We start from the raw sequence: 21,403 nt of genomic DNA on the forward strand, positions 1-21,403 counted from the left end.
AGGATGTGGTCAAACAACCTCATGTCGAAATCCCTGTTCCACAAGAACCTAGAAGGATAGTAATCCAGAGAGGCCAAGACGCGGATGCTGTGTTGCAACATCGAATCCGGTATAATAACTTGCCTGTCGAAAACAATTTAGCGGCCATGGTCGAAACGATAATGGCACAAAATGGGGTGAACATGGGATTACAAAGGCCCAGTTACGCTTCTCCACTGTCGGAGTATATTCTGCAAGAGGAATTGCCCCCAAGATGGAAAGTTCATAAGTTCACCAAGTTCTCAGGGGACACTAGTGAGTCCACCATAGAACATGTAGCACGTTATCTGATCGAAGCAGGAGAGATAGCCCGTAATGAAAATTTGAAAATAAAATACTTCCCTAGTTCCTTGACGAAAAACGCGTTTACTTAGTTTACATCTTTGCCTGCAAACTCAGTGTATACGTGGACCCAATTAGAGAGGTTATTCCATGAACAATTTTACATGGGACAAACCAAAATAAGTCTGAAGGAATTAGCCAGTGTTAAGAGAAAACACTCAAAACCAATAGATGATTATTTAAATAGGTTCAGATTGCTAAAGGCTAGATGTTTCACCCCGGTGCCAGAACATGAGTTAGTCGAAATGGCCGCAGGGGGACTAGATTATTCTATAAGAAAGAAGCTAGACACCCAGTATCTAAGGGATATGGCGCAATTAGAGGATAGGGTGAGACAAGTCGAAAGGTTAAGATACGAAAAATTCAGAGCAAATAAGAATAAAAAAGAAAGGGTGGCCTATGTGGGGGTTTGTCAAAATGATGAATACTACGAAAACGAACCAAACAACTTCGACGAACAAGAGATTGACTTAGCAGAACTAAAGCAAGGCCCACCTTATTCGTGTAAAGTACTAACTCCGTCGAACGGAAACCCAGTCGAAACCAATGATAAGTTCCCCAAAAGAACTTATACGTTCGACATCACCAAATGTGACGAAATTTTCGACTTATTGGTTAAAGATGGTCAATTGATAAAACCACCAGGAGCTAAAGAACCACCTATGGAACAACAAAAAAAGAGAGGTTTTTGTAAATACCATAATTTTTTGGGCCATAAAACGTCTCGTTGTTTCCTTTTCAGGGATCTCGTTCAAAATGTTATCCGTGACGGAAGGCTGAAGTTTGGTGATAAGCCAAAAGAACAGATGAGGATTGATTCGAATCCCATGCAGCTAGTCGAAGCCCATTACGCTGAACCATCCATTTGTGAACATGGTGGAGGTTGAATTTGCTCCTGATGGCAATTTTGAAATGGTGGAAGCTGCTGGAGGTTTCGACACAAATATCAACATGGTTGAGATTGCTGATGATCTCGCAAACCAGAACGAAGTTGAAGTTACTGAAGGCTTTGACGACTAGAAAAAGATGGAAACTACTGAAGGTTTCGACAAAAGGGACAGTGCCAATACTGCCGAAGATGTTATGGTTCGACAAGAAGGGAATTGGGATTGCTTGGGACAGTCAAGTGGGAAGTACGATTATCTCGTGAAATACAATGCGCCGGCAAGCTCTCACGTCGACATCAACACAATCCAACCAACCGGTTGGGGAGATGTACCTTTGAGCAACAATAAAAAAACATTCGAGACAATTAAGAATCTCCCTATTATCAAAAAGAAGGTTACTGAAGACCCCACTATTGAAAACAAGGCTACTGAAGGCCTTGATCCTGATCAAATGAAGACAGGTGATGTCGCAAACTGCATCAACACTATGGGACCTTTCAATGAAGAGGTCACAAGAATCAAAGCAGAAGCTGTGAATGGTCCTATGAAGCCTGTGACCAGCGGAATCCTGCACAGAATAATGGAGGACCCCAAAAGAAGTTGGAACAAGTGTTGTTGCAAACATGGTCCCAGGAACATGTCGTGGTGTTGCTGCCTAGAAAAGGAGTTTGACCAGATACCAAGAGGTGTCAAAGTCGAAGAAGAAAGACTCATTAAGAAAATGAACGAATTAAGCATTGCTGACGAACGAAATGTTGGGGTAAATATGGTGGAAGTATCTCAGAGAGACCAAGCTGAAGTGGGTGAAGATCGTCGTCGAAAGGAGTACCAAAGGCTGGTGTATCCTAAAGAAGAGGAAAATCTAGTGGAATTCATCAAGAGGTGCCAAAAGATGAGGACTGAAGTAATATTATGCCCACGCTGCAGTGCAATCTTCGACAGGAAGGCAACAACCAATCTGGAAGCAGTGGATAAAGCCAAGAGGAAAGAAAATTGGGGGACAACAAGATATGACCCAAGGAGAAGTGATCATCACCAATGGAGGAATGGAGAAAGACACCATAACACTTACAAACCATCTAACAAAGCAACGGATGACAAGTGGGTTCAACCCATTAGAGATGCCCAAGGGCAGGGAAATGGAGAAAATTTGAGGTTCAGAGAGGCGCTTCGATAGAAGGCAAGAAGGAAATAGAAAAGCGCAAGCCAAGACCATATCCTTCAGAAAACTACAAAGGAAAAAACCATATGTCGAGATCCCAATGGAGAAGATTCCAGAGGCAGAAGAGGGCAGAAAAAGAGACTGCAGAAAAAAGCGTGAATGGAAAAAATGCTGACAGCAAAGACAAAGCAGAATTTAGTAACAATCCTCAGATAGCAAGCAGAAAAGAGACTTCCCACCAGATCAATCCTAGCAGCATTGTCGAACTAGTAGCGTCGAAAGAGAAGATGCAGGAAGACGACAAAATAACTAACAACTTCGAATCTGACTCAGAAGGGTTCTTTAATGTGATATGCAATGTGGTTTCTGTCCTCCCTAGAGATTATGATACAGTCATGGAGGTCGAAGACGAAGAAGATGAGATGGAAGAGGAAACAATGGCACACATGCCCGTTTGCTACTACATCATGAACAATGGATGCGTCGAAGAGCAGAATGCTTTCTTCGAAAGGCCAGATGATTCCATGAAAGCACATTTGAAGCCTTTGTTCATAAAAGGAAAGGTGGAGAATGTTGGTGTAAACAAGATACTGGTGGATGGCGGAGCAACAGTAAATTTGATGCCTCATTTCATGCTAAAGAGGATTGGGAAGGATGATTCAGACGCAAAACCTCACAACATGGTGATGTCGAACTATGAAGGAAAAGTAGGAACCATTATGGGCGTTATCCGGGTGAATTTGACTGTTGGAACCATAACAAGGCCAACGATGTTCATGGTCATTGCTTCAAGGGCGAATTACAACCTACTACTTGGAAGGGAGTGGATTCATGGCGTAGGAGCCGTACCTTCTTCAATGCATCATCGAATAGCCATTTGGAGGCCAGACGGGATTGTCGAAAACATTAAGGCTGATCAAAGCTATTTCGTGACAGAAGTAAACAATGTCAGCAGTCAAAGTTTTGACAAGAACCTGGCTCACATACCTTCGTGCAGCCCAACAGAGTTTGACCTAAAAGCAACAGACAACGCCTACTGCTCCATGTACCTTCATCCTACACATGGTTTTCAGTGGGACAAAGAAGTAATTGGAGAATCTTACATGTGGGGAACTACTCATATAGCGCCAATAGGATGGGGAATCGAATTTGACGATGACGAGTAAAGAATCAGCGCTCGAAAGAATTACGACTTACATAGCCGAAAACAAACTCAAAGAGGCCCTTGAGGCTGAAGTAAAATATATGGCTGTCGAAGCCAACAAAGAAAATTCCAACGAACAATGTCCCCAAAGAGACGTTGTAGAAGATTATGATAACAACCAAATGGGCGAATGGCAACACCAAAAACTTGACGCCATTTATGATGACGAACCTCTGAGATTCGAGAAAGATCCAGTGTCGACTAACGAGAAGATGGTGGCGCAGGATCCATTAGAAGAAATAAATTTAGGAGTGGGGGCAGAAAATAGACCAACCTACATAAGCGCAAAAATGGATCCCCAGTTTAAGGTCGAAATAGTCCAGTTGCTGAAAGAGTTCAAAGACTGCTTCGCATGGGATTACGACGAGATGCCTGGTTTAGACAGAAGTTTGGTCGAACTGCAGCTACCAAGAATGGAAGGAAAGAATCCAGTAAAGCAGACTCCATGACGCTTCGCACCAGAAATTCTGTCGAAAATAAAAGAAGAGGTCAAAAGACTTCTAAAATGCAAGTTCATCCGCACAACCAGGTATGTTGAATGGATTGCAAATATTGTTCCTGTAGTTAAGAAAAATGGCAAACTTAGGGTATGCATTGATTTTCGAGACTTAAATTCGGCTACCCCAAAGGATGAATATCCCATGCCAGTGGCAGAAATGCTTATAGATTCCGCAGCAGGCCATGAGTATCTAAGTATGCTAGACGGATACTCTGGCTATAATCAAATTTTTATCGCTGAAGAAGATGTTCCTAAAACAGCTTTCCGCTGTTCTGGAGCAATAGGAACGTACGAATGGGTAGTAATGCCTTTTGGTTTAAAGAACGTTGGAGCGACTTACCAACGGGATATGAATTCCATTTTTCATGATTTTATTGAAACTTTCATGCAAGTGTATATTGACGATATTGTGATCAAGTCTGTTTCAGGAAAAAGTCATATAGATCATCTTCGATAATCCTTTGAAAGGATGAGGGAGTTTGGTTTGAAAATGAATCCACTTAAATGTGCTTTTGGTGTGCAGGTGGGTGATTTCTTAGGTTTTGTGGTCCACAAGAAGGGGATCGAAATAAATGAAAACAAAGCCAAAGCCATAATGGAGGCGAAAGCGCCATCAACAAAAAAGGGGTTGCAGTCTCTGCTAGGGAAAATCAACTTTCTCAGAAGATTTATCTCCAACCTTAGTGGAAAAACGCAAGCTTTCTCTCCTCTACTTCGGCTAAAGAAGGAAGACTTTGCATGGGGGCAAGAACAGCAAGTTGCCTTTGACAAAATCAAGGAATACCTGGCTAGTCCTCCAATTCTAATGTCTCCTTGTAGAAAAAGAAGTATGAGATTGTACATTTCGGCATCAGACAAAACATTAGGAAGTATGTTGTGTCAAGAAGATGAGAATGGCGTCGAAAGGGCCATTTATTATCTCAGTAGAGTCCTGAATGATGCTGAAACTAGATATAGTATTATAGAAAAACTATGTTTATGTGTATATTTTTCTTGTACGAAGTTAAAGCATTATATAAAGCCTGTTGATGTATACATTTCTTCCCATTTCGACGTAATAAAATATATGTTATCTAAATCTATTTTACATAGTCGAATTGGAAAATGGGATTTAGCATTAACAGAATACTCCTTGAAATATCTGCCTTTAAAGGCTGTGAAAGGACAAGTGGTTGCTGATTTTATAGTTGACCATTCTATAGATGAAGATGTAGAGTATGTCGAATTAGAACCATGGAAACTGTATTTCGATGGTTCCAGTCATAAAAATGGAACTGGCGTTGGGATGTTGATTATTTCTCCTGACAGAATTCCAACAAAATTCAAGTACAAAGTTGAAAGTCTGTGTTCAAATAATGAAGCAGAATATGAAGCTTTGATTGCTGGACTTGAAATATTGTTGAAATTGGGGGCAACAAGAGTCGAAATAATGGGCGACTCTGAACTGGTGATAAAGCAGTTGACTAAAGAATATAAATATGTGAAAGAAAATTTAATCATGTACGTTGTAATAGCCAATAGACTTCTCAAGGAATTCGACAATGTGGCCTTTAGGCACATCCCCAGGGTGGAGAATCAAGAGGCGAATGACCTTGCTCAACTGGCGTGTGGATACAAAGTGTTGAAGGAGAAGTTAGAAGAGGTTATTGAAGTCAGAGGAAGAGTCGTATCTACCAAGTTGTCCCCATCAGATTTGGAGTCAATAAGATTAGGATATGGTGACGAAGAAAATTTTGAGATATTCAATATAGATGATTCAGGAATCACAGATTGGAGAAAGCCCATCAAGAATTATCTACAAGACCCAAATCAAAAAGCAGAAAGAAAGATAAAATACAGAGCTTTAAGTTACGTACTTTTTGGAAACGAATTGTTCAAAAAGACTGCAGAAGGAGTCCTGTTGAAATGCTTAGGTGAAGATGAAGCTTACATAGCATTGTCGAATGTGCACAGCGGAGCGTGTGGCGCACACCAAGCAGGTCACAAAATGAAATGGTTATTATTTCGATAAGGAATGTATTGGCCAACAATGCTGAAGGACTGTGTCGAATTTGCAAAAGGATGTCAGGAATGTCAAGTACATGCAGGCATACCCCATGTCCCTGCAAGTGAGTTGCATTCAATTATAAAGCCTTTGCCATTTAGAGGTTGGGCTTTAGACTTGATTGGTGAAATTCGACCAGCCTCTTCAAAAGGGCAAAAGTATATTTTGGTTGGGATAGACTACTTCACTAAGTGGATTGAAGCTATACCATTGGTAAATGTGGATCAAGAAGCAGTCATAGATTTTATCCAAAAGTACATAATTTATAGATTTGGGATACCTGAAACAATAACAACAAATCAAGGATATGTGTTCACTAGTAAAAATATGCAGAAATTTGCACAAGAAATAGGTTTTAAACTCCTTACTTCGACACCATACTATGCGCAGGCCAACAGGCAAGTGGAAGCAGCCAACAAGGTGGTGATAAATTTGATCAAGAAGCATGTAGGGAAAAAACCTAGAAACTGGCACAAAACTTTAGATCAAGTTTTGTGGGCTTGTCGAACGTCTCCAAAAGAAGAAACAAATTCGACTCCATTCAAGTTGACCTATGGACATGATGCAGTTTTACCAGTCGAAATATATTTGCAGTCAGTTAGAATGCAAAGGCATCATGAAATCCCATCAGATATATATTGGAGTATGATGATGGACGAATTAGTTGATCTAGACGAATAAAGGTTGCATGCGCTAGATCTAATAAAGAGACAAAAAGAAAGAGTCGAAAAGTTTTACAATAAGAAAGTAAAATTCAAGACCTTCTTAATTGGTGATCTTGTTTGGAAAGTAATCCTTCCTATGGATCGAAAAGATAAGTTAATGGGAAAATGGTCTCCAAAGTGGGAAGGACCTTTCCAGATTTTGAAAAGTTTTTCAAATGGCGCATAAGAGATTAAAGAAATAGGGAAAGATGAGAGAATCCTAAAGATAAATGGTAAGTATTTGAAAAAATATAAGCCAATATTGCAGGAAGTAAAAATAACAGTAGAATAATTGTAAACATAATTGTGATAGCTTTGCCAAATGAAAATGACACTAAAGTTATTACAGAGAAAGCCTCAAAGGGCTGAGAATTGTTAAATTAATTTGACTACAAATTGAGACTAGCAAAAGTTTCCTTCAACGTGGCGAATTTCTTCCTCTGAAACTGGAGTCGATGGTCACAAAGACTTTTGTGAGTAGAGAGAGTCTCAATCTCTTGACCAAGTTGCTGAGCTTTTTCTGCATGTCGAATACCTACCTTCAGTTCGTCGTCGACCTCATTCTATTTAGGTTGCTGTATGGATGCTTTGCGTTTTTTCTCTTGGGAGATTTTTTCTTGAAGTGTTGCTATTTGTTTCTCCCATTTCTGGATATTATCATCACAAGCAGCAACTTCTTTGATATAAGTTTCAGAAAGTTGCTGTAGCTTTGAAACTTTGTCAGTCGAAGTTGCAACAACATCCCATTCAGCAGTTTGAGTTTTAGATTTTGAGGAGATTTGTTGGGAAAGATCTTTTTGACGATGAAGGTCTGCAGTCGCCAAGTCAATAAGGGTCATCAGCTTCATCACAAAACTGCCAACCTCAGCAGAAGTTTCCAAGACGTTTATTTGTTTCAAAATTTTCTTAAGTTCAATATGAGCAAGGGCGTTTTCTTCCAAGACTTTGAACAAATCAACATCAAGGATTTTCGTCTTAATCTGGATCAAAATGTTGTCAAGAGATTGCACTTCTGAAGTGGCCCCAGAAGTAGTCGAACTGATGTGTGAAGAATCTTGAAAATTGAAACGAGCGCTAAGCATAGCCTTCAGATACTCTAAGGGTTTCTGCACTTTGAGACTCTCAAGCTCTTCGCGAGAGAAACTAGTCGAACTAGTCGATTTGGCACTTCCTTGGGTCTGGTCAGGAGCAGTTTGAGTGTTTCGCCCTGAAGTTTGCCCAGCATCTGGTTGTTTCGACTGGTCATCCCCGTCTCTAGCAGTTTCGTTTCCATAGTCCTCTTCGACCCCAGCTTCAATGTCAGTATCGTCGCCTTGATTTGCAGCATTTATCCTGGATGAGGAGGAGATTCGTCCTTAGAAGCTTCACCCATTGTAGCGTCGAATTCTACTACAGTCTGCCTGTCATGATCACTTGTGGGGGTGTCTGCTTCTTGGACTGTCTGTTCCAGAGATTTCTCAGGTTGTTCTTCGACAGACAATTGTTTCTAAAAATAATTTTAAGTTAGAAGAAAGAAATGCAATGAAGATGAACATAGATAGTCGAATTAAGGATTTACCTCAAGAATCCCAGTGTTGAAACTAGATTTCCCGTTCTCCGCGTCCTTCAACTGAAGTTTGGCAGTTGGAGTACTGGCAGAATCCTTTCTAGCTGATTTAACAATGGATCTTTGGGAAGAAACCCTCTTGACTTTCGCCTTTTTTTGAGGAGGAGGGTTTGGCTCTGGAGATTCATCACTAGATTCTTCATTGGAAACTTTATCTTTTTCTTTCTCCTTTTCTTTCTCTTCTTCATTCTTTCTTTTTTGGACTGGCAGGGGTTTTCGACTTACCTAGCCATACAAACCAAAGCTGGTTAATTTCTTTAAAAGAAAAAGAATAAATAAAAAGGGTAAAGTTTGTACCTTTGTCGAAGGTTTCTTAGCAACACCTGGTGACGTTTCAACGGAAGTTTTCTTGGAGGGGATCCTTATGGCTAAGAAAAGAAAAGAAATTTAGAAGTAATATAAGAAATACATGATAATACAGTTAGAATAACAAAGGAAAAAATCATGTTTTTTCTGTGAACACCTTCAAGAATGGGATCTTCCACGCAAATGTGTTCTATTCCAATATGAAGGTGTCCTGGGTAATTGTCCAGATGATACTTAGTCGGAACCACACGCTCAGCAAGTTTTTAATAATGTTGACGAAGAATTCTCATATAGTTCCCACAAACGAACCAATCTGGAAATGGAGGGCTAAATGCCACGCCAAACTCAGCAGTGGGTAAAGGAGGAAATTTTGGCGGATGACAGCTGAAAGCCAGGTCATAACGCGCTTCTGGTCGAACGTGTGAAGGCAATGACAATTTTCCAAACTTCTCCGTCAATTTATGTTTTAAAGTTACTGCTGCTTCGCGTATGGTTCGACTAAGATTATCAGGTCTATACTCAGTTTCAAAATATTTTTGAAATTTTTGTATTTCTTTAATGTGTCTTTGAATACCTTTTTTGGTCCGATCCTGCACAAAAGCAAAGACATTTGTTAAATGTGTAGTGAAAGCTGCTACGTCAAAAAATCTGTTGGAATAATAATCCTTCCACCACTCATCAAACTCAAGAGTACATAGAAAAGATGGTCGAAAGATCACTGGTCGAATGTCAAGAAAGTCATCAGTCAGCTTCTTCGACAGTTTTCTGCTCTCGTCTTCAATATGAAGGGAGTTGTAGAAAATGATGGATCCTTTCTTAGGGAATATGGGTCGAGGTTTTATTTGGATCAAGCCAAATTGCCTAGCAACAAGATTGGGTTGATATACTATCAAAGCTATTTGGATCTTGGTTGCGTTACGATGCGAAAAAAGAAGCCTGGGGGTTAAGAATGATTCCCAAACATTCAAAAATACATTTTCATCCTTCTGCATTTCCAAGGGCAGTTGTTGGGTAAACCATTTAGGTCCAATTTTTCTATCAGCAAAAGGTGCCATGGTCGAAGTAAAATGATACCTTTTGGCAAACATCATGACATAACTTTTGAAAGCTTATCGAAGGCTAATTCCTTCATCAGTTGGCGTTAGTTGCACCAACCTAGGCCATTCGACAATCCTACCTTTCACTTCTTCTTCGTTCACTTCTGGTTCTACAGGAAGAGAAGCTTCAAAGGTGGCATTGAGCCATAATTGTAAAAGCCAGAAAGGTCCTGACAAATTGATTTTACCCTGGGTTTTGATGGTTTTCAAAAGATGTATGCTCTCACTCAAAGATTCGTAAAGATTCGCCAAAATCATTTCACTCAAGCATAGTTTGGTGCCTGCGTGAAGCTGATTGGCCATGGTGATGAACCTCTTGGCAACTTAGAGGGAACGAGAGCAAAACACATATTTGGATAGCCACAGAGTCAACAAGGCTATGTGTTCGACATCCGAGACTTCTGTGGTACTCTTGTCATGATAATAGGACGTAAATAAAGAGTATGGGGCGAAGTTAGTGTCGAAAGCGTTGGTATCTTCGTTTAGGATAGTGGGGTCGAAATTTATCCCATTGGGGTGAAGGCCAACGATGGCTGCTGCGTCGAAGAGAGTGGGCATAACCATCCCACAAGGAAGGTGAAAGGTGTTATAGGCACTGTCCTAGAAGTAGAGGGAAGCCAAAAGCATATTGGGACAAATGTTGGGTCTTGCTCTCGACAATTGAATAAGGTCGAAAATACCTACTTCCTTTCAGAAATATCCTTTAATCTTTTCAACTTTATCTAGCCAAGATAAGTAGTCTGAAGGGTCTTTCGACCATGGATAAGTTCTAAATATCCTAGTGTAATTCAAATAAGTTAAGTTCAACTCTCCATTATTAGTCGAACTCGGTAGGTCATTTTGTTCTACAGTTCTCTCTTTAGGTTGAGGTTTCACTCCAGCACCTGTGGGTTTGGTATGGAAATAAGTTGGAAAAAACTCTTTTAAACGATCTGGTTTAATCTTTGGATTCGGAAGTGGACCTAACATAGCGTGACAGTTTCCAGAAACAAGAACAGGAATTAATACCTGGGATTTGTAGATACATTCTTTTTCTCTCTCATTGGGAGGTTCAGGAACATATTGTTGGTTTCCAATAGTCATTGGTCCCTTCAAATCATGTGCAGGAGAAAGAGCTGGATCTTGATTCTTCTTGGAATGTTTGCTGCTGGAAGGTTTGTGAGGAGCCATTGTTGGGAAGAACAAAGGAATTTTTCTCAGGAAAGTTGAAAGTTTAAGAAATGGGTATGAAGAAAAGAGTTTGGAAGCGTTAAAAGAGTTCAGAGAAAATGGTTTATGGGTATTTATAGAAGGAAGATAATAAAAACGCTTTGAAATTTTAAATGATGATCGTGGAACACGTGGCTGATTTTTATGGTGATGTTGAAGAGGTGGAAGTTGAAAAGAGGCCATGATGTTAGGAAATGATGGAGGTAGAGTCTGAAAGTGGGCTAGACGTGACATCTTGGAGAAAGTGTAATGATGAATTTGTATTGGAAATTGAGATTACAAAAACTTGTAAATAATGAAATTAAATGACATGGCATCAAAATACTGGTTGACAACAAATGATTGTTTCTCCAAAACAGTCGAAACATCTTTGTTGGGGGGCAATTTGTATACGTGCGTTTTTGACGCCATGAGATTAGTATGCAAAAGGGTTCTTTCGACAAATGACGCCATGGAATTAACAGTTTAGTTGATAAGTGTTTTCAACACTTTGACATATTGATGGTTCGACATTTCGACAAGATGTTTGCAGATGAAGAAACGTCTTTTGACAGGCATGGATGATATTATGGTATTCCGACAATTCGACAAAGTCCGGAGAGAGGCGTCATTTCGACATAAAGTAAAATTTAAAATTCAAAAGAGTTGTGACGTTCGGCAAAGGACGCGTGGAAGCATTTGGCGAAAGGAAGAAAGCCAAGTGTCACAGTTTTAGGATTTGTTCGTTAGTAACAGTTATTTTGTTTGTATATAAATAGAATAGTTGTTATAAGAAAAAATGTGTGAAAACTTGTACAAAATTCCTGCAAATACTCATAGTACCCGTGTGAGAGAAAAGGGTCATATTTGGAACATGTACGTGTAAACAAACACCAATTCTTTCAAAGTTTAATCTTATAAAATTCAAAGTTCTTTACCAATTTTCCTTTATATTTACCAGTCATTTATCTTTCTGCATTTTCTTTTCGATACTTTATGCTTCGTCAGTTATATTCTGCCATTTATCTTAATCTTGTTAAGTTTACTTTTATTTAAACGTTTTTAATCAATATCTTTCGACATGAAAGACTTAGTGAGTCAGATGAAAGATACAAAAGTCATTCTAGAGATTTAAAAAGTTATTTAGATTTGCACATGTCCTAGGATTTGTGTGGTTGATCCTGCAACTAACCCAATTCGACAAGTTTTGGAAAACCAGAGGTTGTTCGCAAAAATCAACTGCGAACACAGTGACATTGTTATTCAAAAGTCCAAGAGGAAGAAAACTTCTCTAGTTTGGGATCACTTCAAAAAAGTGGAATTAAAGAATGGAAAAAAATGGCAATGTATACACTGTAAAAACAATTATTCTGTTGTTGCTAGTGGATCAACCAGTCATTTGATGAGGCATTTAAAACAAACATGTCATGTTTACAAGAAGCTAGTAGCACAACAAAAAAAAAATTAAACTTTCAGCCAGCAAAAAGCAAGATTGATGAGAAGCTTTCTGGACCACTACTAATGAATTCAGGAGGTAAATATGACCATGAAAGACAACGAGAAGCCACCGCACATTGGATTATGATGCATGAACATGCATTTAGTATTGTTGAGGAAGAAGGTTTTCATTTTATGATGAAGTGTTCTAATATTTCATATGAGAAAATTAGTCGGAAGACATTGAAGAATAAAGTTCGGTGACGACTTTGTTCGAACGTAAATTTTTTCCGCGACCATCGTGAGGAATCGTATTTTTCGAGATGCGACATATACATTGCTCACCACTTTGAGCTTAGCCTTTCTTTCAGCGACTTAACCTTAATTCTTATTTGTATGACTAGAAAGAGCTTATATTTCCACCGTCTCTTTGGAGTTAGGTAGAATTTTAGTTCTTAAGTGGTATGGAAAAGATTAATTTTGGGGTTGCTCTTGGAAGTGAGCAAAGTTTTAAGTTTGGGGTTAGGGTACTAGACAAAAATGGTATTTTTTTTTTAAATTTGAGAAAATAAGAAGTGGAAAAAATAAACTTAAAAAAAGAGATCAAAATAATGCATATTAAGGACCACAATTGAAATATCTCTAGTATCATAGAGAAGGAACAAATGGGTATGATAATAGAAGGAAAACTAGGCGCCTAACTCCAAAGGTTCAAACATACTTTCCCAAAAATATCCTACCCGAACATAAGCCAAGATACAACCAAAAAAGACCTCAAATGTGTGTGTTTTGATTTATTTGATGAATTATATTAGAACACAATCAAACTCAATATAGACTATTTTACACGTTGGTTGAGAGATTACCATGTCAAATGACCGAATCAAGATGAGATGAGAGACAAGTCGAGTGCTTATCAAAGTTTGATGATGTTTTCTGAATTTACTGAATGGAAGTTGAAAGCTAGGACGATGGTAAGGTAAAATAAAAAAATAAATGGTGATGTTCAATTGTTATTGTGCAACTTGTTTTATGTTTGGAATTGGCAGTGCAGGCAAGTTACTTGAGGACAAACAACGATTCAAGTTTGGAGTTGTGATGACACTCTGTCATTTCATGATTTCGATTGAAGAAACAAATCAAAAAAAGTTAAAGAGGAGAAAAAAATGAAGAATAAAGGCCGAAGAAAGAGGACAAAATATCTAAGTATAGAGAAATAGGGACATAGTGAAAATCAGGTAAAAAAGAGAGCAAAAACGTGCAACCACTGGAATAATCACGCGCAACATTACACGTGCGATAGGGAGGTAAAGGCTGCATCATGCGTGCGATGCAATCCATCACGCATGCAATGGCCCATTTTTTTGGACTTTTCTAACACGTTCTGGTCCATTCTAAAGGATTTTTAAGGGGAATGTTGGTACTTTTGTTAGGGCTATGAATTTCTACACCAAAAGTGATGATTTGCAACATTATAAGACATATTTGGAGAGCATTTGAAGTCATTGGAGACCAATTATTCAAGGAAATTCTTATGAAAACCTCTTATTATTATTTTGGTATTGTAATTTGAATCATGAGTAGCTAATTCTCTCCAAGTTAGGTTGTGTTTAATGAACCCATTTTGATATTGTTGGAACATATGTTTGATTTGATATTGCATGAGTAATTTAATCTATAATTCTATTCAATTTCACCTTGTTCTTAATGCTTTTTATGTGAGATACTCTTTTAATCTGATTTTGGGCATATAAAAAATACTGACCATTAGTCTATGTGTTGGACCTAAAGCAATTGTTATGCTTACGCTGGTTGAATAGGGATATGAGACCCCAGGTAATGGCTTAGGAATTAGCACTTTGTTGCATTGCCTAATTTTGCTTACACTAGTGGATTAGGGGTATAAAACTTCAAGCATTGATTAGTGAGCTATACTGCAAGGAATTGTGTATAGCGGTTTTGTTAATTCGTCATGGGATTATAATGCCAATATCATTCATGTAATGCATCGAAGATCAACAATAGATAAATATGGGATTTTATACACAACCTAGCCGTTTTCTTCTTATTGACAAACAACTTCATTTTCTTTTCGCATTCAAACTCAACCCCGCCCCCCATTTACTATTTTATATGTATTGCACAAATTTGTCTTGTTAAATAGTAGCCTCTATGGATTCAAATCTTATTTTATTACTGAGAAATTATCGGTACACTTGCCTTGAAGTTATCAAGCACACAAGCTTAAGACTTCCTTGCTCCATCACACAATCTAAAGACTTCATTTGCTCAAATCCATAAGTAAGATACTTCAAATGCTTAAGCACTAAAGCAAGAGACTTCTGACTCTATAACAAACTGTTAACAGATTTGGGTAAATACTACACTTGATATACAATCAGAGGTGTAGACAAAATACAACTTAGAAAGACTCTAACACTTAAGGACTTTTAAAATATACACAATGTTTGATGGTTGCAGAACCATAAATGTCGAGGATTGTGGAAACTATGGTAGAATGAAGCTTTTGATGCACTGCATTCATGTGACACTATGGATCTAAGGTTGCAATCATGATGCTTCTTGAATTAGAGGTATCAGTTTTGATGTGATGTCATTAACTAGTGTTTGTTATCTCCGATATGGTGGACCTATCGGGGTACCTGCATGGTTAACACTCCAACGCCTAAGACAATTTAAGATTCAATATAATGGTAGTGAGAGTAGATATTAGAGATTGTGTACCTAAAAACCCTTTACGGAGTATTTATACCTTGGGTTTAACAGGGCAGGTTGGATAATGAGCCTTGTGTTATTGAACCTTTGGGCGATGCAGATTAGTGGGTCCCAATCTTTGGCCGACACGAAACAAATATTATAAAAAAATCCAAAAAAACACAAAAAAGAATAAGCATAAACCTAAACTACTAACAATAGTAAAAATACGACATAAAGAAATAAGTGGAGAATATCACTAATAATAGCTAAAAGATAGCCAAAATGGAGTAATCAAGCCATCGAAGTAGAAGAATAAGCACTAGTAAAGCTAAGCAATAGATACTTAGGGAGCAAAATGTTCAAATGAATGAGGAGGATCCTATTTATATAAGAACCCCAAGTATGGTATGAGAATAAGCGATAGACATTTGACATAAGCAAATAATTACAACTACATTTTTCCCATGCCGTAATGATCACACCTACAACATAGAAAATAAGATGCTTATTAATTGCACCCATACATAGAATCCCTAAGGAAAAAACTAGAAGATACATCACATCATACTAAACGCCAAGAGTAAAAAATGAATAACTCGAAATAGCCCTAAAGTATAAAATTGCAGTCATCGTCGGTAACATTTTAGTTTTGATTGTTTGTCAAATTGCGTGTATAATGCATTATTTGATTTATCACTTGTTTGTACGTTGTCCATTACATAAACTTATTTGCATTGTTGTTATATCATTGTTGTTGTAATTCATTTGGAATATTAACTTGTAACCGTATTCGTTTGCTTCAGCTATATTTAATCTTTGTACCTTTAAGAAACCGCCTGATTCATTGACTTAGTTGTTGTATCCATGTAATTGTATCATATTTGAGCCTAGAAATTGGTTTTGTATCAATATATTGAGTATTGTTTGAATCACAATTTATAATACTTGAATAAAGGCTATGAGAATGTACGGTTCAAATAATACATAGTGTGACTCAAATCATGAAGTCTTGTGAAAGTTGGGATTTCATTCTTCCTCATTTGAGTCGAATCAAAGTAGAGTATGATTCGAATCACAACTCCTCTTGACTCGAATCACGAGGTACACATGACTCGAATCATGACCTCTTTCCTTTCTTTCCAACCTTTGATTCAAGTTGATTATTTCTTTGATTCAAATCATTACTTTATGATTTGATAAAAAGCCATTGTCTTTTGTAGTTTTGAGAGAGTAGCATCACACAAGTGAGTGTCTACCCCCTTGCACCAATCATCTATCTCTTTTCCATTGAGTGAAAGTGTTCCACCAATGAGAGAAGATCTCAGAAAAGTGTGAGGAATCACATCTCTTGAATCATCACCGTGTCTTCTTGTTGAAGAACAATAAATTTAGAGAAAGTGACAAAATTGGTCAATCAAGTGATAAAATTAATCAATCTTTGAACATTAACAAAGAATTTAGAAATCCATTTTTTTTCAAAAACCTTGAGAGAACCTAGTGTGTGTTCTTCATTCACCAATACCTAACTCCTTGTTGATACCTTGCGATTAACCTCCAACAACGTGGATCTTGTGAGTTTTTAGTTATGTGTGTTCTTTAGATATTATTCATCATCTTCAAACTTTGTCAAGAACCATTGTTATGGACTTTAACTCTAAAAATCGAGTATGAGAGGTAGACCAAAAGTGCATTAGGGAATCTAATATTTTTCTTTGAAGTTATGCTTTTGTGTATTAGGTGGAAGAATCGCTTATTGGATATGAATTTTGTTTGTGTGTTATTCACAAAAAGAAAAGTATGTCTCTATACTCCATTGAAGGCTTTGGTGAAACCATGTGAAGGTTGTCACAGAATAAAGTTAAGAGTTATCAGATTATTCGAGGCTAATGGCAATTGTGTAGACAAGTCTTCATCAGATTCGAGGAAAGAATGTTGCATAAAGGAAGCTTAGAATAAGTTATTATGGATAACAAGATTATTTGATCAAGATCATTGAGGATCTTGCGTGTAACAACTGAGTATTTACATCAACATAAGGATTTGTCATTGGATTTGTGTGTAGGCTAATACAATGTGGCTACTAATGCTTAGATTGATGATAGTTCGTTGTATCAAAATACTTGTATATTAACTCTTAAAAATAGTGGAAGACATGATTATTTTACCAATAGTTTCAAACCATTGAAGAGTAGAGTATGCATAGGAAAGTCGGTTTTATACAACACTCAAAGTAGCTCATTTCTTCACGGAAACCACCTGAATCTGTCAAACTCCACAATTATGTGAATAACTTAGTTCAGAAAGATCACATGCTTACGCCTTCCGTATAAACTCTAAAAAAAGCATTAAGCTATGTTTTTGAGTGTATAGTGGAGGGAAAAAAGGAATGTAGGAGAGAGAATTTGAAAAAAAAATTTAAAAAAAATCTTAACATTTCTTGAGATGGTGTTTTTGTATAGAATGATAAATGTCTCTTTATTATTAATATAATTTTAATTTTTAAAATATTAAAATAATATATATTATATTTGAAATATTTATATAAACCCTCTAAAACCCTTTTTAAATATATATTTTATTTTCTCTAAATTAAAAAAAAATTCTTCTTGCTTACACATCGTACTCAAATCAACTACTCCCCAAGCCTTAAATTATGTGTCCTCTTTGAGATTGACACATTTTTTAATTATGTTTATGTTAATGAGAAAAATAAATAAATGTTACGTCAATATTTTAATATTTTTAAATACAAATAAAAACAGAAAAAAAAGAGAGACAATAAGTCATCTGGAAGCTAATAAGTATGTTTTTCAGTTGAATATTTACATTTAATTTAAAAATAATGATATTTGCATATAATTAAAACATTGAAACAATAGAGGTGTAATCTAAGAACGGGGGAGTGTGTATAGTAACTCGTTCTGTTTCTAGATTTTGGGCCATTATATATATTTTACCCGAGCCCAATACAACACATTACCTACTCTCTCGCATATTTTAGGGTTCAGCCGTTTCTACCCCAATCCCTATATATACATAACACTGCTTCTTCTTCATCATTCCACAGCCCATATTGGATTCAATCTATTCGTATTTTTGTTTCTGCATCGTTATGTGAGTGCTTGATTTTATTTCTGTGTTGTAAATTCAATTTTGTTTTTATAAAGCAGGGATAGTGTGTATCGGTGTTGTGCTATGAATATTGCATTCTTCCGAAAGTATTCCCATGCGATATCGATTTGAGAGAATGGGCAGTTGTGTTTCATTTCATGTTGAAAATCACAACAATCATTTTCTCTACATCTTTCTATTGAGTTTTTAAAGGGACTGGAGTTTGGCTCTTTGGCTTATAAATCATGTGCCTTTGAGATGAATGCAGATCCCAAAATCAAAACCTAATCGGCTTTGTCTATTTTCGCTATGAAGTGTATTTTGTAAATCTGGCGAATTTATTTGCAATGGTTGATACATGTTTGTTTTATATTTGTTTTTGAATTATAATTATTGAGTGGTGATTCAGGCAGCCTACTTGCTTTTATACAATGGCATGAGAGGTGTTTAACTGCTCATAAATCAATTTCTTTGGCTCTTCAGATTTGCTGAGATTTTTCTCTGAAGCTGGTCTAGTAAGCTTAAGTATATTTTTTTCGTTGAAATTATTTAAGAAATAATAATGCTGTAATTCCTTTTCTTTAAGAATGTGTGATTATTGTTGAAGCAATATGTTGTTTTGCTTTGAGTTTATGAAAACATCAGGGTTTAGTTTTTTGTATTGGATTTTTATAAATATATTTTTTATTTTATTTCAAGAGGTCAAAATATCATTCATAGCAAAATTCGAGTTTGCAAAATTTGAGTTGTTATTATTCCTTCATTTCGTGTAACCTAGCATAGCTTCCAGTGGCATCTTCGACTAACTACCCAGAGGCTAATTGCAAGAAGAAATCACAAGAAAACTACGTCGTATGATGACGTAGAAATCGAAGACATGGGGTGGAACGAGGAGTTGCAGTCATACACGTATCCTTGTCCATGTGGGGACCTGTTCCAGATCACAAAGGAAGATCTCAAGCTTGGCGAGGAGATTGCTCGCTGCCCCAGTTGCTCCCTCTACATCACTGTTATCTACAACATGGACGATTTTTTTGGCGATTCTGATCAAAATAGAATAAATAAGGGTCTTTAGCCCTCCAAACAATATTATTGAAAATATACTATTAAATTTTTTAATTTATACTAAAATTTTTAAAAATTAACAAAAATATAATATTGAAAATCGAAGACTTTTTAAATATATTATTAAACTTTTTAATTTATACTAAATTTTTTCCCAGGGGAATTTTTAATGTACACTATTTTGCTAAAAATGTTCAAAGATAGAATATTACGAAAATTGAGGAAGTCGCATAGTTAAATATTGAGAATAACATAATAAATCCTAATATGTGAATCCTAGTAAAGCCCATCTCTATAGTGCCGCTTAAACCTGTCCATTCCGTGAAACCTATACCCACCACCACAAGAATAACTTTATAATTTAAATAGGAAGTTCTCATATAAAGAAACTCTGGTGAAAAATAGGTAGACACTCTTTATAAGCCTAAACCTATTTTAGATTTAGTAACATGAGTTTTCAAAATTTTTGTTATGACTTAAATAAAAATCTTTCAATTCAACAATTAAACTTAAAAAATCAAACTCAAAACTCTATCTACTTTTGCATGATTAATTGCATCAAATTAACTCAATGAGAAAATCAGATAGGATGATTGGAATATAGAATTGTTTACGGAGCGCTTCAAACTACTGTCTCTCATTTTTTGTTTTTAGCCGTTGTATCACGCCACCTTTCGCTACCTGTTTTTGAGGGTCTATTAAACATATTTTTATTAAAATATTATTAGAATACAAATATAAGTTTTGTATAATTAATTAATTTGATCAATACATTAATTATAAAACTATAAGAAAATCACTTATTTTTTTATAATTTCTTAACCATATTTTCTATTTTATTAACCAATTAGAAACATTAGTAGCATTAATCTTATATATACCATTAATCTTAGTTGTTTTACTAGAGACTTTAATTTTTAATGTTTGAATGGTTAATAGCAAAGCTATGTGATAGATTAATTAATTTATTATCCTCAATTAATCAATTTTATTTTTATAATTTTTCTTACATCTATTTACTTTTTTTCTAATCCAGCCGTCAATAGAAAGTATAATATTAATCATTTTTTAATATGAAATTATAAAATATCTTATCCATAATTTTCTTAAGGATTTAGATTTGAAAATTTATTAACCAAATTATAATATATATATTAGACAGTCTCATAAATACCATTAACCTTAGTTAATTTACTACCTAATATTTTATTTTTAGTATTTGGGCACTCGGAAATTTCGGAAATTAATCTATAATCTAAATTAATCAAAAATTAAATTATAATCAAAATTAATCAATTTATTATACTCAGTTAATCAATTTATTCAAACGCTATTTCACCATTTCAAAAATACCCATGTTTCAGAGCTAATGGGTGATCTTGGCCCCATGACCCCAACAAGATCGACGACATTCCTGTTAGCAACATATTTTCGGGCAGCAATGGAACTTGGTCGATCTCAATCCTTTGATTCCAAATTTTATCAAAGCCATAGTTTGCAACTGTGTCATCCCTTTCGATCTCCGCCTATACAAACACATTTGGAACCTCTGTCCTGCAGGTGACCTTCCTCCTAATGTTGCTCATGAGTTTAAAAGAGGTAAAAGCCTCCTATTAGCTAGGACAATCTCGTTTGGTCTAAATTCTTTCTCCAACCCAAATCTTTAATGGTGTAACGGTTAATCTTGAATAAGATTCCGACTAATGAGCTGTTAAAAAGGAGGGGTTTAATATTTGCCTCTGCTTATAGTCTCTGGAATAAGTTTGAGGAAACTTCACTTCATCTTTTTTATTGTAGTTATGCTTCTAAGATTTGGTCTTGATTCTCTTCTACTATGAATAACCACTCTCAAAATCAGAATTTGGATGATGTTTGGAGCACCTGTCGTATGCCTTGTCTGATCAGTGTGCTAGTGTGGTGCATAAGGCTATTGTTTATCCATTTAATGTGGTTTGGATTGTTAGAAGTATTGTTATATTCAAGGACAAATCAGT

The 21,403-nt window shown here is 36.3% G+C and overlaps 1 long non-coding RNA gene and 2 other non-coding genes across 3 annotated transcripts; all 3 read left to right on the plus strand.

The window, feature by feature from the left end:
• Positions 1–18,170: 18,170 nt before the first annotated feature.
• Positions 18,171–21,191, plus strand: LOC127087418 (uncharacterized). The gene is made up of 2 exons (XR_007789965.1): positions 18,171–18,347; positions 19,123–21,191. It is a non-coding gene; the product is annotated as an uncharacterized LOC127087418 (long non-coding RNA).
• On the plus strand, positions 18,397–18,538 carry LOC127090003 (small nucleolar RNA snoR135). Its single transcript, XR_007791547.1, has one exon. It is a non-coding gene; the product is annotated as a small nucleolar RNA snoR135 (small nucleolar RNA).
• LOC127089983 (small nucleolar RNA snoR77) lies at positions 18,752–18,876 on the plus strand. Its single transcript, XR_007791527.1, has one exon. It is a non-coding gene; the product is annotated as a small nucleolar RNA snoR77 (small nucleolar RNA).
• Positions 21,192–21,403: the final 212 nt, after the last annotated feature.

Source organism: Lathyrus oleraceus, chromosome 5 (assembly GCF_024323335.1).
Source record: "Lathyrus oleraceus cultivar Zhongwan6 chromosome 5, CAAS_Psat_ZW6_1.0, whole genome shotgun sequence".
In the NCBI taxonomy this organism is placed as follows: Eukaryota; Viridiplantae; Streptophyta; class Magnoliopsida; order Fabales; family Fabaceae; genus Lathyrus; species Lathyrus oleraceus.